This window comes from Oryza sativa, chromosome 1, assembly GCF_034140825.1.
Source record: "Oryza sativa Japonica Group chromosome 1, ASM3414082v1".
In the NCBI taxonomy this organism is placed as follows: domain Eukaryota; kingdom Viridiplantae; phylum Streptophyta; class Magnoliopsida; order Poales; family Poaceae; genus Oryza; species Oryza sativa.
The window spans coordinates 3,240,945-3,258,412 of NC_089035.1; the positions used below are offsets into that span (position 1 = coordinate 3,240,945).

Genomic DNA, 17,468 nt, shown 5'->3' on the forward strand with positions numbered 1-17,468 from the left:
TTCCCAAGTACCATTAGACATAATCGAGTCCATTTCACTGCGTACTGCTTCCTTCCAGTAGTCAGCGTCAGGAGATGAATATGCCTCTTCTATGGTTCTTGAGGTGTCATCCACGAGGTATACAATGTAGTCATCTCCAAAGGATTTTGCAACCCTTTGTCTCTTACTCTTGCGAGTATCTACAATGTTGTCCTCCTCAGGATTTTCCTCAGGCGTTTGATCATTGTGTTCTACCGGTGCAAAGTGCTCATGGGGCATGACAGTTTCTTTACTAGAAGTGCTAGGTGTATGTTTCATGGGAAATTCATTCTCAAAGAATGTAGCATCTCTGGACTCAAGAATTGTACCAACATGCATGTCGGGTACACCAAAGTTTACTATTAAGAATCTATAACCCACACTGTGAATAGCATAACCAAGGAACACACAATCAACAGTATTTGGTCCAAGTTTCCGCTTTTTGGCTATAGGTACATTTACCTTGGCCAAACAGCCCCATGTTCGTAGGTATGAGAGATTTAATTTCTTCCTTTCCCATTCCTCGAATGGTGTTACTTCCTTATGCTTCATTGGAATTTTATTCAGGACATGATAGGTGGTCAAAACTGCCTCACCCCACCATTCCTTGGAAAGCCCTGAAGTGTCTAACATGGCATTCACCATCTCAGTTAGAGTACGGTTCTTTCTTTCGGCCACCCCATTTGATTGGGGTGAATAGGGAGGTGTCCTCTCATGAATAATTCCAAACTCTTCGCAAAATGATGCAAACTCATTGGAAAAATACTCCCCACTTCTATCAGACCTCAACCGTTTGATTTTCCTTTCAAGTTGGTTTTCTGCCTCAGCTTTATAGATTTTAAAGTAATGCAATGCCTTATCTTTTGTTTTCAATAGATACACATAGCAAAATCTAGTGCAATCATCTATCAGTGTCATGAAATATTTCTTTCCCCCTTTAGTCAACACGTCGTTCATTTCGCACAAATCGGAATGAACAAGTTCTAGAGGTGCCAAATTCCTCGCCTCAGATGACTTGTGAGGCTTGCGAGGTTGTTTCGATTGGATGCAAGTATGGCACTTGGAACCTTTGACCAAAGTAAATTTTGGAATTAAACTCATGTTAGCTAAGCGCGTCATACAACCGAAATTCACATGACAGAGTCACGAATGCCACACATTAGACTCATCATTCTCGCTAATATGGTTCACAGCATTATGATTATTACACATGTCATTCAAAGAAAAGCGGAACAAGCCTCCGCTGTCATAACCTTTTCCAACAAAAGTCCCATATTTAGATACGACACATTTATTGGACTCAAACACAAGTCTAAAACCTTCTCTACCCAATAGAGCCGCTAACAAGATTCTTCTTTATTGAAGGGACATGCTGCACGTTCTTCAGCTGCACGGTCTTTCCCGAAGTAAACTTCAGATCGACCGTACCAACACCATGAACAGCCGCAAGCGACCCGTTTCCCATCAACAAGGAGGAACCTCTCCCGACCTGATAAGAAGAAAACAGAGAAATGTCAGCACATACATGAATATTAGCACCAGTGTCCACCCACCAATCAGGTAAGTGAAGAACAGAGAGAACTGTAGGTAATATTTTACCGTACCCCGATGTTCCTCCGCCCTCGCTAATGACCATGTTGGCAGACTTCCTGTCTTTGCGCTCAGGACAGTCCTTGGCCCAATGCCCTGACTTGCCACACACAAAGCAGTCTCCCTTTGCCTTTCCCTTGCCTTTCTTCTTAAAGTTGGTTGCAGCCTTGGGTTTGACATCAGGTTTGACTTTCTTGTTGTTGTGGGATGCATGAGGGTTCTTCTTCTGTACCATATTGGCACTAGAACCTCCCTCAACCTTTTTGCCCCGAACGTCCTTTGCCCTCGCCTTCTTCTCAACACCCAAAGAGCCAATGAGATCAGAAACACTGAACTCTTGTCTCTTGTGCTTTAGAGAAGTGGCAAAGTCCGACCAAGAAGTTGGCAGTTTGGCAATAATGCCACCCGCCACAAACTTGTCCGGCAACTCACAGTTGTTGTTCTCAAGTTTCTTAGCCAGCATCTGAATCTCATGAGGTTGGTCTACTACAGAACGGTCATCGACCATCTTGTAGTCATAGAACTGCTCCATGACATACAGCTCACTGCCGGCGTCAGAAACTCCGAACTTGGCCTCAAGTGCATCCCACATGTCCTTCCCGGAAGGCATGTGCATGTACACGTCCACTATATTGTCAGCGAGTACACTGATCAATGCTCCACGGAACAGGCAATCCAAAGCCTCGAACTTAGCCTCTTCCTCAGGAGAAAGAGGTGGTTCACTTCGTTTGCCCCGTGAAACATAGAAGTACTGCATCGCTGTCAACCACAATAGTGCACATGCTTTCCATCTCTTATAGTTAGAACCATCAAAAGCATGTGGTTTCAGTGCAGCAGCAAAGCCAACTACCGAAAATGACCTATCAGGTTTTTGGATTGTTGGAAATATAGTCATGAATCGGCATATTTTAATCCAAAATGTTAAAACAATAATCATGGCATAAGCGGTGTAGGGTGATCTTAACATAACCAGTAGCATACTATGCGTATCATGAATGTCAGGAACAGGAATATTACAGTAACGCAATAACATGCTAGAGGCATCATGAAGTAGCATACTATGCGCATCATGAATGTCAGAAACAGGAACATTACAGTAACGCAATAACATACTAGAGGCATCATGAATGTCAGGAACAGGAACATAGCGCACATAATAATAAAGCGATAGCGCTAACAAAGGGAACAGGAGAAGGATATACCCCAAGAATGGCCCTCCGCTGGATTGTGAGGCAGAATTGTCTCCGTTGATGTTGTCGTTCGCGGCACCGGCTCCAGCTCCTGGCGCACCACCTCTGCCATCTCCTCCAGCAGCGGCGGTGGCAACTCCAGACATGGCGAGCAGTCGTGCGGGAGGCACTCCCCAAAAACCTGATCACCCGCCTACCCGGTGCAGATCTCAGGCGAAGATGTGGTTTCGGAGGCACTGGTCCTTCCAATCTCTCGTGCGCGCAAGAGATCAGAAGCGAGGAAGCGATAACAGCACTGGCGCGGAGGAGGAGGAACTAACACCGAGAAAGAAGCAAGCGTGTGCGCGCAAGAGATCAGAAGCGAGGAAGCGATAACAGCACTGGCGCGGAGGAGGAGGAACTAACACCGAGAAAGAAGCAAGCGTCCGGAACCGATCGGACTCGCGGCCTCCTTATCTATCAGGAGAGAGAGGCAGTCGTGGGAACGTGGACGCGCTGTTGCGGAGACAGTCGTGGGAACGTGGTTAGTGGCTGTAAAAGAATAGCGACGTGACGCACGCCAGCCTCGGCCTCGGCGCGCGCGCGCGCAAGTGTGGCATTCCGACCCCCACCTCAACCAGTCAACATGGGGCCTCCAATAACTCCCTATTTAGGTTGAGATATTCCTCGCTTAAATCCTGAGGTGGTATTATTATGCTTAACACTTATTATGGGCCTTTGAGATTTAATAGGGTAAGTTGGGCCTAGCCCAATTATTCTAACAGTCAGATCCCCATTGGAATTGGTTCCCTCAAGAAACTTGTCACTCTTGATTTTTCCCGTAATTATGGGTTATATTTTGTTAAGCCAAGCTTTCAAACTGTTATGGCAAATCTAAGCAACCTAAGGGAGCTCCATCTTGATGATGTGAACATTTTAAGCAGCCGATCAAGTTGGTCACTTATTCTAGCAGACAACACTCCTCAGCTAGAGATTCTTAGCTTATCTCAGTGCGGTATATCTTGTTCTATTCACTCTTCCTTCTCAAGGCTTCGTTCATTAAAGATAATCGATCTTAGCGTCAATTGGGAACTCAACGGTAAAGTTCCAGAGTTCTTTGCTGAAATATCTTCTTTGAGCATTCTTGACATTTCGGACAATTCTTTTGAAGGGCAGTTTCCAACAAAAATCTTCCACCTAAAAAGTTTGAGAACGCTTGATTTGTCTATGAACACAGATCTTTCTATTAACCTACCAGAATTCCTAGATGGAAATAATCTAGAAACGTTATCTCTAACATGGACAAATTTACCTTATCATACACCGTCCTCATTTGCCAATCTCAAGTCTCTGAAGAGTTTGGCTATTAGCACAACAGGAACCTCCAAGGAGCTTCTTCCCTCTCTAATAGGTGAGCTTCCTTCATTGAAAGAACTGGAAATGTGGGGATCGGAATGGAGCATGGAGAAACCGGTATTGTCTTGGGTAGGCAACCTTAAGCAACTGACAGATTTGACTCTTGGCTCGTATGACTTTTCTCAGTCAACACCCTCCTGGATAGGCAATTTGACGAGTTTGGCAACTTTGGAGATGTGGGGCTGCAATTTGTCTACATCTATACCTCATCAGATTGGTAATCTCGCAAATTTGACAAGCTTGAGGTTCGAGGATTGCGACTTCTTTGGGCAGAAAATACCGTCGTGGATCGGCAACTTTACAAAGTTGAGGGATTTACGGATAGACAACTGTGGCTTATCTGGGCCGATACCCTCGACAATAGGGAATCTGACCCAACTCGAATATTTGATTATCAGGTCTAATGACCAGCTGAACGGTAAGACAATACCACGACTGCTTTTCTTACTTGATTCATATATGGAATTTCAGTTAAATACATCCATAAAATAACTCACAAATATATCTCTCCACATATTATCGTATATAAATATCTTACATTATGGCTATATACATCCACTCGTAAATATAGAGATCGGATTTTTATACATTATCTTAAAAATTTATATCTTATATTAGTGATATACATACATGAGTCCTGTTTACGTGCCATATCTCCTAGAGGCTAGAGGGCCTTAAACGCAGTACGTAAATGATAGGACATGCGACTTCTACACCAGGTATATATAGATTGCAAGCATATATAAAATACAAAACCTTATATTTTGCTATGCTGGCATTATTTTTATACTTCCTCTGTTTCACAATATAAGTCATTCTAGCATTTCCCACATTCATATTGATGTGAATGAATTTAGACATATATATCTATCTAGATTCATTTACATCAATATAAATATGGGAAATGCTAGAACGACTTACATTATGAAACGGAGGGAGTACAAAATTATCGCTCCAATGCTGATATCACACCTTCCATCTACAGTAAATTGATGGTGTCTATTTTCGCACTTCTGAACAAATTTCAATCTATCATGTGCGTGCTGACTTATGGTCTCTTGGAGCTAAAACAACATCTTTTCGACTAGTATTATACCCTTGCATGCAGGAAAAATTCCACAATCGTTGTTCACTCTTGCTGGATTGAAACACATTGACCTTAGTGCAAATCAACTTTTTTTGTTCTCTGGAAGACATTGCTTCCCCCTTCAACTTCACCTTTGCAGGTAGAGATGGCAATGGGCCCCGTTCACCGTTTTCCCGCGGTGAATTTACCTATTAGGTGACGGGGATGGTTCATATATATCCACCATAGTGAATGAAATGGTTAATATGTATTCACCATCGGGGATGACGGGGGCGGGGACGGTGCACCATTCCCTGTCCCCACCCCCGTGGTGACCCGACTTCACTGTATAGAGGACTGATTTTAGACTTTTTAGATATTTTGGCCCATAGTATTGAAGCCCAACTAACAGGGGTATATAAAGCCAAACCCTAGTCAACATCCAAATCCTCCAATCCAGATCGAGAAAAACCACGCCGTCGGCTCCTACGGCTCTCCGCTGCAGCCTGCAGCCACGGGCGCCGCTGGCCCGCCGCTGTCTCACCCCTTCCGTCGGGCGTCGACGCGCCGCGCGCCGCCACCTCCTCTCGCGAGCGCCGCCGCTGTCCTGCTCCCTCTGTCGCGCGTCGACGCGCCGGCGCCGCCGGCGTCGCGCTGCCCGGCGCCTGCGTCCGTCGACGGCTCGACGCGGGCGTGGCGCCAGCAGCCGCACTCGCGCGGCCGGGAGCTGTCATCGCCGGGAGCACGCCATCCGCCGGGAGCCGCCATCACCGGGATCACGCCATCCGCCGGGAGCCGCCATCACCGGGAGCCGCAACGATGCAAGGTGAGGAATAATAGTTGATCCATGACTATTATTCCACGGGGACGGGGTCACCACGGGGAAAAAATCACCGCACGGTGATCGGGGCTGGTGAAAATATACCACCGTAGTGGTTGACGGGGGTGGGACGGTGAAATTTTTTCACGGCGGTGACGGGGACGCGGATGTGACCCCCGAGGTGAATTCATCATTGCCATCTCTATTTGCAGGGTATCCTGTTAAATTATAGTCAACTGACAGACCCGAGAACCAAATCATTTTTCCAGCTTACATATCGTAACTATCCCAGCCTTAAGTCAAATAAGTTGACAGCCACAATGCAACTTAGCTCTATCTGGAGGATCAAGAGTATCTCTTACCTAAGACTGTCAAATAAATTGATATCACTCATGGATGATAAAGGTGAAAGGGTCACATCTCTTCCTAACATCAACTACTTGTGCCTTGCATCTTGCAGCCTTACAAAATTCCATGCATTAAGGTATCTTGATGCAATTTTGGAACTTGACCTTGAGAGTAACCAAAACACTCGAAACGCTCGAAATAATGGACTCGTATAGTACTCCTGGTTGGACTGTTGACATGGAAAAAAAAACTGTCATCACGCCCCATTTGATAAAAAAGGATACCCACGAGTAATCCCATTTAGTCAATTCACAAGTTGCTGCATTAAATCACACCCACTCGTCAAGTTTGTGTACTAATGATGCAATTTACTCTAAGATTCATTTTAGGGTTAATTGGATCCATGCCGCTGCAAATATGCCAATTCGAAAAAATGCCACTACTATTCAGTATATCGGCTACGTGCCACTGGAATTTGGGGAAATTGGAACCATGCCACTCCCATCCAGTTTTTTTTGTTAACCTCCGTCATCTCTCTCCCTCTTCCTTTCTTCGCTTCTCCGCCATGGATGCCGGCGAGCCCTCCACCTCGGACTCGCTGGTCCTTGCCACTGTAGCTAGCCAGCGATCCCCCCTCTCCATCTCTCGCTGCTCCTCCGCCAGCAGCCGCTGCGACCCATCTGTTCCTCGTTGTCCCCGCCGGCGGACGCGGCACCCTCGCCGCCGGGGAGCTTCTCTACCATGGACGCCGGCGAGCCTAGGAGGGCAACGGCTGAGGGGAATCGGCGGCCGGGGAACCGAGTGCGAAGCGCGGTGGGACGAGCGGCACGGAGGAAGGAGATGGAAGCGAGCGTGTTAGGGACGACGACCACTGGTGGAGAAGTGCTTTTTAGTCCCGGTTCGTAACCCCCCTATAGTTCCGGTTTTCAAACCGGGACTACCAATCCGGGACTAAAGATCGCTATCTTTAGTCCCGGGTGAAAAAACCGGGACTAAAGATCGATCTTTAGTCCCGGTTGATGACACCAACCGGGACTAGTCCCGGTTGGTGTCATCAACCGGGACTAAAGAGAGGGTAGCGGCAGTCCATCAGCTAGTCCTTTTTTCTTTTTTATTTTCTCCCGAATCGAGTGGTATGCATATCATCAAATCAAACCCCAAATCCACATCACAACTCCACAGCACGATTCACAGATTCACCACAAATTCATTCACAATATCCATTCACATATTCATTCACAACATCACAAATATATTCACAATATTGATTCAAAGGTTCATTGACAACATCGAGTCACATACTCATTCACAACATCACAGATTCATTCACAATATCGATTCATAGATTCATTCACAGATCAAAACATCCAAACCACAAATTAAAAAAAATCAAAAAAAAAAATCGACTCACTGGCCGGCCTCCCATCCCGCCGTCGGCCGGCCACCCATCTCGCCGCTTCCCCTCCGGCCGGATCTGGGGGAGGGGAGGGCGAGGCCGCCGGCGACCGGCCTCCATCCCGCCGGCCCGCGCCGGGCCGCCGCCGGCCGTCCTCCATCCCGCCGCTTCCCCTCTGGCCGGATCTGGAGGAGGGGAGGGCGAGGCTGCCGGCGACCGGCCTCCATCCCGCCGGCCCACGCCGGGCCGCCGCCGCCCGTCCTCCATCCCGCTGGCCCGCGCCCGGCCGCAATCCCGCCGCCGCCAGCCGGCCGCCGCCAGCCCCAGCCCGCACCTGGCTGCCGCCAGCCCGCGCCCGGCCACCTCCATCCCGCCACCGCCGGCCGGCCGCTGCCAGCCCGCGCCCATCCCCCATCCTGCCGCCGTCGGCTGCCTCTGCAAGAGGAAGAGGGGGAGGGGAGGAGGAGAGGGGGTGAGAGAAGAGGAAGGGGAGAGGATGAAGATAAGGAAGGAGAAGAAAAAGAGATAAGGATGGGCTACGCATGCGCTTGTGCGTGGGCTGGTGCGTACGCTTTATTCCCGGTTGATATTATCAACCGGGAGTAAAGATCATCTTTAGTCCCGGTTGGTGTTACCAACCGGGACTAAAGATGGATCTTTAGTCCCGGTTGGTAACACCAACCGGGACTAAAGATACTGAGACTAAAGATCCCAGGGATCTTTACTCCCGGTTGATAATATCAACCGGGACTAAAGATCCTATCTTTAGTCCCGGTTGGTGTTATCAACCGGGACTAAAGATATCGGGGGGCCTGACAAGGCCTGACAGATTTAGAACCGGGACTAAAGATCATTTTTAGTCCCGGTTGGTAACACCAACCGAGACTAAAGATCAAATATGCCCGCTGTAGCCACCAACCGGGACTAAATATCATCTTTAGTCCCGGTTTTTAGTGGAACCGAGACTATTGTGGATTTCGGGCGACCGACCAAAGATGGTTTCTCCACCAGTGGACGCGGCGATGGGCGGGGTGGCGACCGGCACGGGGGCAGTGGCCAGGGGCCTCGCCGGGGGAGCGGACGACGACGATGCAGGCGTAGCCCGGCTAGCCAGCTCCGAGACGAGGCGCTCAACGAATGGTGCTACGACAGTCTCCTCATCGAGCCCCCGTGGCTTGGTGCTGCGAATCACCTTGCGCAGGCACGATGGGCTCGTCGGCCTCACTGCCCACGCCGCCACCGCCAGCGCGGCCATGTCACCCATCGCCGCGAGATCGACGAGATGATGGCAATGACACCTCTTGCCGCATCTATGGTGGTGGAGAGAGAGGAAGGGGAAAGAGAAGAGAGGGGAGGGAGGTGGGGCCCATGTGCAGTTGCGGGGTAACGGGGATTTTTGTCGGAAAATATGATGGAGTGGCATGGTTCCAATTTCTCCAATTTTCAGTGGTACATAGCCAATATGCTGAATAGTAGTGGCATTTTTTCGAATTGGCATATTTCCAGTGGCATGGATCTAATTAACCCTTTATTTTAAGATGTTTTAGTGGATATAGCTAGCATTGCGCTATATAAAATACAATTGTATCTATAAAAAATGGTTGAGTGTATAAATATTTTAAAATAAATTTTAATCTAGCCCGCGCAATATTACATGGAAAATCTGCCTTAGTTCGGTTAACTCAAAAGAATGAACTGTCTTGGTTAAAGTGTTCCCTAACTTATAGTTTTGATGAATTTTGATGAATGTTTGCCCATGCATGCAGGAAAAATTCCACAATTGTTGTTCACTCTTTCGGGGCTGAAATATGTTGAAGTTATTGGAAACCAGCTATCTGGTTCTCTAGAAGACATCCCTTCTCCTTTAACTTCATCTTTGTCATCAATTGACTTAAGCGACAATCAACTATCGGGCCCGATACCCAAATCATTTTTCCAGCTTACAAATCTTAATTATCTCAATCTTGGATCGAATAAATTCATAGGCTCGGTTGAACTTAGCTCTGTCTGGAAGCTGAAGAATCTTGATTTCTTAAGCCTGTCAAACAATTTGATATCACTCATAGATGATGAAGGTGAAACAGTGTCCCCTTCTCTTCCAAACATTAGATACTTACACCTGGCATCTTGCAAACTTACAAAAATTCCAGGCACACTAAGATATCTTGATGCGATTTCGGACCTTGACCTTTCAAGTAACCAAATTACCGGGGCAATACCAAGGTGGATATGGGAGAATCGAACGTACCAGCTCAATAGTCTGAATCTCTCGCACAACATGTTTACTACTGTGGAGCAGTCTCCTTCTCTTGTTAATATCGCATATTTAACTTATCTTGACCTCAGTTTCAATAGACTTCAAGGAATCATACCAATACCAGTAACCACATCCAGTGAGATCGCATTGGACTACTCAAACAACCACTTCTCTTCAATAGTACCGAACTTTGGCATATATCTTGAAAACGCCAGCTATATTAATTTCTCCAATAATAAACTAAGTGGCAATGTACCATCTTCGATTTGTAATGCAAGCAAAGCCATTATCACGGACTTATCTGGCAACAACTACAGTGGATCAGTACCAGCATGTCTTACAGGAAGTGTAAACTTAAGCGTATTGAAATTGAGAGACAACCAATTCCATGGGGTGTTACCTAACAATAGTAGAGAGGGGTGCAATCTTCAGTCAATAGATGTGAATGGAAACCAAATTGAAGGTAAACTACCTAGATCACTATCATACTGCCAAGATTTGGAGCTCCTGGATGCTGGAAATAATCAGATTGTTGATTCTTTTCCATTTTGGTTGGGTAAACTTCCAAATCTCCGAGTCCTTGTCTTAAGATCCAACAAAATAAATGGTACAATAAGGGGTCTTAAAAGTGGTTACCAAAATAGTGATTATTTCACAAGGTTGCAAATAATTGATTTGGCCTCCAATCATTTATCTGGCAACATACATTCAGAATGGTTTGAACATTTGCAATCAATGATGAATGTAACTGATGACGACCAAATATTAGAGTATCGTACGAAAGCAAGTATAAAATCGCTCTATCAGGATAATACGGCTGTCACTTACAAAGGGAACACTCTTATGTTCACTAAAATCCTGACCACCTTCAAAGCAATTGATCTCTCAGACAACTCATTTGGTGGTCCTATTCCAAAGTCAATGGGGGAAGCTTGCTTCACTACATGGATTTAACCTGTCCCACAATGCCTTCACAGGACAAATTCCATCACAGCTTAGTTCTTTGACTCAGCTGGAGTCATTGGATCTCTCTTGGAACAAGCTCTCAGGGGAAATCCCTCTACAGTTAACCTCTCTAACCTCTCTTGCTTCGTTGATCTTTCATACAACAACTTGACTGGAAGAATACCGCAGGGCAACCAGTTTGGGTCATTTAGCAGCAGCTCGTTTGAAGGCAATGCCAACCTCTGTGGAAAGCCGTTGTCTAAACAATGTGATACTCCAGGCTCAACATCTCGAAATGCATCAGCTACTTCAGAAACCAGCAGTTTCTGGCAGGACAGACTTGGCGTGATCCTTTTGTTCTTCTTTTCTGGCTTGGGGTTCACAGTGGGCTTCATATTGGCGGTCTGGTTCCAATCATTCTTCCACATAGAACGATGGACTCACAAGCATTGATGACTGTTAGTATACTGTATACACTATGTATGGTGTTTATCCACCCAAGGACATGATATGTGTGTATGTGTGTACTCGTAATTAGTGACAGGTGAAGTCCATTCTCTGTTGATAATAATGCATAATTTTGTGTATGTGATTACCAAAATAGTGGGGTAGTGGCGACATCTATAACTGTATAAGAAATGTGCTCTTTGCACTGACCTATGCGCTGGCACATTTCCTCGAACACCTGGTGCCCTGGTGGTGGTGATGGAAGAAGAGCGCGACGACGAGGCAACGAGCAGACCGACGGACAGTCGGACACGCTGTTCCTGGGACATCCCCATGGCGACCCCATTGAGAGCCGACTGCAAGATCTCAATATCTGCAACCCTGGATACCATCATCCTCTCTGCTTCGTCTCCGCCTCATCCTCACCCCTGACCCCTAACCATTCCGGCGAGGTCCAACCAAGAGGTGGTGGTTATCTCGGATTGGGATGTACGGCGTGTGGGGGGAGCGGGATTGGCAGAGTACTCCGAGTGGGATGTGGTGGAGGAGAAGGACGACGAGGGGTGGAAATCTCTCGGCAGCTGGCGGCGGCGGCGTAGGCGCGTAGTTACTCTAGGACGGCGCGCGTGTTGGGCAGGGGGTGTGTAGGCGGGAGAGAGATCGAGAGAGTATGACGCCCGCGGCGCACTACCTTCGGCTTCAAAGCAGATGCGGAGATGCATGCTAGACCGGGCTCAGAGCCCGTCCGTTTTCAGCCGCTACTGCCTTCGATCCGCTGTCTCACGTCTTCAATTCGTACGTGTCGCCGTCGAATTGGGATGAAGATATAGACAAATTTGATAATGTACCACGTCTTAGAGCAAGTTTAATAGTATGAGTCTCGCTCCGATGCTTTTTACTTGAGTAGAAATTAATCCGTGCCGTTGATCGTATTTAATCGTAGGGTTAAGATCTAATTCTACTCCCACTAGATTTTATTAGAGTAGAAATGTGGAGGGCTATATTTGTTCAGAGATAATAATTTGCGTAGGGGTATTATCGTAATCTGTCATTATCTAACTGTTCACCCTCTCTCTATCCTATCCTAATCGACACCATTCCTCTCCATTCGCCGTCGAAGACGAAGGCGAGCGTGTTTATCGTCTGCGTGCCAGCGACGAACCGATCGATTTGGAGACAATCGTCAGATATGTTGATGAGAAAAATGTTTACTAATCTCTGAAGATTAATCTGTTCTTACTTATGATGACCATCGTATCGGAACGTCTTTGTGGATGGTGCTGATGACGGCGGCGTCGCTGGTGAAAACGCCGCCGCCGAACTACATGCCAGCGGCGAGGAAGGCCGTCAGTCCAGCGCCGAGGACGATGGCGAGCTACAGCACGCGGGCAGTAGTCACCGCCACCTTGTAGTGATCCGCAAACGCGCTGGCAAGCAAGGCCTGAGGTTGATTGATCAATTTAAGCAAAGTTAATTAAGCAGCCATGCATATATCATCGGAATGTAGGCTAAGCTAGGTAGGTAGGTAGGTAGGTAGCTCACCTGGCCAGCGACGGCGAGGCCGTCGGCGAGGAGCGATGTGGCGAGCCAGACCTAGGCGCAGAGCTGGAACGCCGCCATGGCCGTCACGCCGTGGCGCGTCGCCAGCGACGCCGCCAGCGTCACGCAGAACGTCACGGCCACCACTCTCGTCCGGATATTAGGAGATTACTTACCTGCCCTTTAAAATAAACGGTCTAGATTAATTCTATTCGGAGTAGAATACTTCAAGTATATTGCACCAGAGCATCTCTCTAATAGTATAGCCAACTACTAGCTCCAAATCATCTATAGTCAATTTAATAGCCAATTCATACAATAGTTACATACTACACTATTAATATCTGGTCCCACCTGTCATACACACACTGTGTCTTGGTGTCCGTGCTACAGCTGGCTACAAATCTATAGCCCGCTGCTCTTCTCTCTTCTCTTTTATCTCCTTAAAATATATTTATAGCTGATTTATAGCCTGCTACTGTACCTGCTCTTACTGTCTTTTGTTTTTTTACCACTCTAATTCTCTAAAATTACTCCTTTGATAATATCACCCGCCATCAGGATCGCGATTTTTTTTTTCAAATTTTGTGCCACTTTCTCGTTGAGTAGGAAGGGGATGAACCCGTCGCTCCCCTTTGCCTGTCGCACAGCACGCGACCACCACCGAGGTCCGTCGCCGGCACCAGCTTTATCTGGCCAAAATAGTACTCCATCCGTTTCAAAATGTTTGACACATTTGACTTTTTAGCACATGTTTGACCGTTTGTTTTATTAAAATAATTTTGTGAAATATGTAAAACTATATGTGTACATGAAAGTATATTTAACAATGAATCAAATGATATAAAATGAATAAATAATTACTTAAATTTTTTGAATAAGACGAATGATCAAACACGTACTAAAAAGTCAACGGTGTCAAACATTTTGAAATGGAGGGAGTATTAGTAAGGCCTTTACATTGGCTGCGGCTTCACTGTTCCGTTGTTGTGTTTCCATCCGTGTTCCGTACCACGTGGAGGGCATCGGTTTGTCGATTCTTTTTGGTGGTGGGGTCGGCTTCTATCTGCCGTGCAGAATATGACGCCGTCACTACTCCGTCAAAACAAACCGGGTACTAGTACTTTTCACTCCGCGCTGCACAACTTGGAAAACCACTGCATCCTTATCTCTTGTCCCCAAATCAGAGAGTTCATCTGAAGTTCTGCTCATCTGCTACTCTCCTCATCTTCCTCTTGGCCGCACGCAACCATGGTTGCTCTCGCGTTGTCGGCGGCCGGGCTCGCCGGCTTGGCGTGGTCTGCACTCCGCATACTCGTCGGCTTGGTGTAGTTCAATGGTCAGTACCAAATGTGGAACTCCCTTGCTGCTGGCAACTACTGTTTGCTATGGTGAAGAAGTGAAGAATTGAAGATCGAAACTTTTTTCACCATACAGCTGCATTAAGGTAGTTTTATTTGGTAAGTTCATTTTTGCAAACACCTCTTGTGTTTTGATGCTTCTAAATTATTAGGATTTTTTTCACATGAGCCAAACAACATGTTTGGTGGGAACCATATATTTGATGCTAATACAAGAGAAAGTACTAGTATGATTTGACAGCTTGAATCGACATGGGAATTCAGATTAAGATCCAACCTTACAAGTTGTAATGTGATTGGAAATTGGTAAAGGTGCTAATTAATATGAAAAAAAAGGTGGGGATTTTAATTTAAATGGGCAAACATGCTATAGGGATATGTATCAATTGTCTGTGCAGTCTCTTCATGCTGCATCCCTTGACTTTGTTCAGAAGTTCTGAAATAACCAGATGACTGAAGTAATGAAGCACCTTCAACATGATAGTAGTCTGGCATTTGCATGTGATTGTAGTTAGTGGGAATCTCTGAACGACCCTGAATCTGTATAAGGCAAATAATAATCAGTAGCACTAATAAGAGAGTCTCTTTTGCCAAGTGTGTGTGTGTGTGTATTTTGAATCTACTGACCTGCATCATGGTGTATGGCAGTGATGGTGTTACCACCTCTGCTTGTACTGGACACTTTGATGTGTTTGAATCACTCTTTTTCTTTTTACTCCGTTGTGTTGCCTTGTCAAAACCACCAATTGGTCTCCTCGACCCACGAATGGCTTTCTCCTTAACCTTTATGCCTCTTGCTTTACTCGGGCCAACATTTTCCTCTGTGCCTATGATAAAATATTTTTGAGATAGCTGATTTAGATTATAACATAGTAGTCACTAGCATAAGTACTATTCAACTCAGAGTAGCATACAAACCAGATTTATCCAAATCTGGATCATGCCTTATACTCAAGTATTTCTCCACATCTTCTGCTAACTTTTGTGCATTGTTGGCAGCCATTAAGTATGTTTCATCAGATTCTGCAGCTCAAGATGCTATTTTAACAAACATTCTGCACAAGTCTCTCCTGCGCGTTGATAACTTTATTTTAGGATCTTCATGAGTACTACAGTTGCTCTTTATATGTAGAGATTTTGCATCAATGGTCCATCTTTGTAGTATGTATTGCTTATGAATTTCTTTTATATTGTTAACATCAAGTATCTTCAATGCATGGCAACATAGGATTCCGAGAAATTCAAACTTCTTGCAGCTGCACCTGACTTTACCTTCTGTTGGAGAAAATTTTACAACATGCTCATGGTGCTTACCGTGAACTTTTAATTTGTACACCATTTCAGCATCAATATCACCACAGTAGTATAGGTCACAGTTCAATGTTTGCAACACTTGTTCCTGAAACACTTTAAATATTGTTGGAGTATAAATTCTTGTTGCTTGCCTTAATATTGTCAAATCTGCTTTCGGCCATGGTGTACTTTATGTTGTCTTAAAGTCATTTTTGACTTCCTCATATCTTTTGTCTGACAACAACCTGTCAAAGTGTTCCAAGAAGGTAAGTATGTCATATTTCACACTGATATAGCCCTTCAATTCATTGTTCATGCTCTCACTTCTCTGTGTTCCACTCATATCAGTAGAAAATGTGTTTCTCCCATACACTAATGCCCATTGCTCTTTTTTTTTTGAAATAGCCTCTCAAGCCATTTGTTCTCCTGCAGATCATACTTTTCAAGCATTCTATTCCATGCATTTATAAATTCATCTTCCTCCTCTTTGTCATAAATACAATTCTGAAAATCTTCATTGAATTTCTTGTACTCCTTCACAACTCCAGCAAGGTGTTTGCAGGCATTCTGGTTCATATGCCAAACACAAATTCTATGATGACTTTCTGGCATGACTAACTTGATTGCTTTGGCCATTGCTGCGTCTTCATCAGTCAATATAGTCTGTGGCTTCTTTCCAGACATGGCTTTTAAAAATGTCTTGAAAAGCCAAACAAAACTATCAGCAGTTTCATCATACAAAAGTGCAGCACCAAAAACAACGCTTTTCTTATGATTATCCACACCAACAAGCAAACCAAATGGACGACCATCATTTAGTTTTCTATATGTTGTGTCAAAACAAAGAACATCACCAAAAACTTCATAATCAGCAATCATTTTAGAATCAGTCCAGAAAATATTTGTTATCAAGTCATCCTCATCAACTAGAATGGAATAGAAAAAATTAACATCTTCCGATGATTTTTTCTCCATATATTCCAAGACTCCCCCTGTGTCACCTTCGTTTACCTTCAATGACCTCTTTGAATATAATCTATTCTTCATGTCTTCACGAGTAAATCCAAGATTCTCATATCCACCCGCTTCTTTTGCCATTAAATCAATAGTAGCCTTATTAGAAATGCCTACTGATTTTGCATTTTCAGCACTTGCCATCTGTGCTTCAGTTATTTTCCTTTGAGATCTTAAGTAGAGGGCCTGACTTCCAGTAGCAAGAATGTGGTTATGCTCGTGCAAGAATTCATATATGCAATACAATCCATCATCCCTAAGACTTATTTTCATGCATGCTCGGCACATACATCGTGTTTCTGGCCTACTAAAACACTGACCGTAATTTGAAATTTGGTCTTCTCTTTTATCATGACCACGAGTACCTATTGTTAAATAAAACTAACTCAGTATATGAATTCTATATGAACACTAAACATTGTAAATATAAGTTGGAACTAGTACCTGCACGAGAACAACAAAATGTCCGATTCTTTATTATGGTGGAATCTTTCACATAATGGTAACTGCTTCTTCGAATGCTAAAACCCATGTCTCGAGCATAGGCATTATAGAAATCATATGCCTCTTGTTCACTGTTGAATTTCATACCGATGATTGGTGCCTTCCCTTTGGAGGGATCTGCTTGTGGAGTAGCTTCAATTTTACTAGGATCTTGATTAATATACCCGTTTTTTATCTGAGACAAATTAGAAAAAAAGAAAAACTTTCATGAAACTTACAGAAAAAAAAGGGCTAATAGAAAAGAAGCAAAACTTCTATGAGATTTACTGATATGATGTGCTTGTA

General features: G+C 45.1%; 1 pseudogene; it reads left to right on the forward strand.

Annotated features, from left to right (window-relative positions):
- The first annotated feature begins 5,708 nt into the window (after positions 1–5,708).
- On the forward strand, positions 5,709–11,613 carry LOC107280255 (receptor like protein 22-like; annotated as a pseudogene).
- The last annotated feature ends 5,855 nt before the right edge of the window (positions 11,614–17,468 follow it).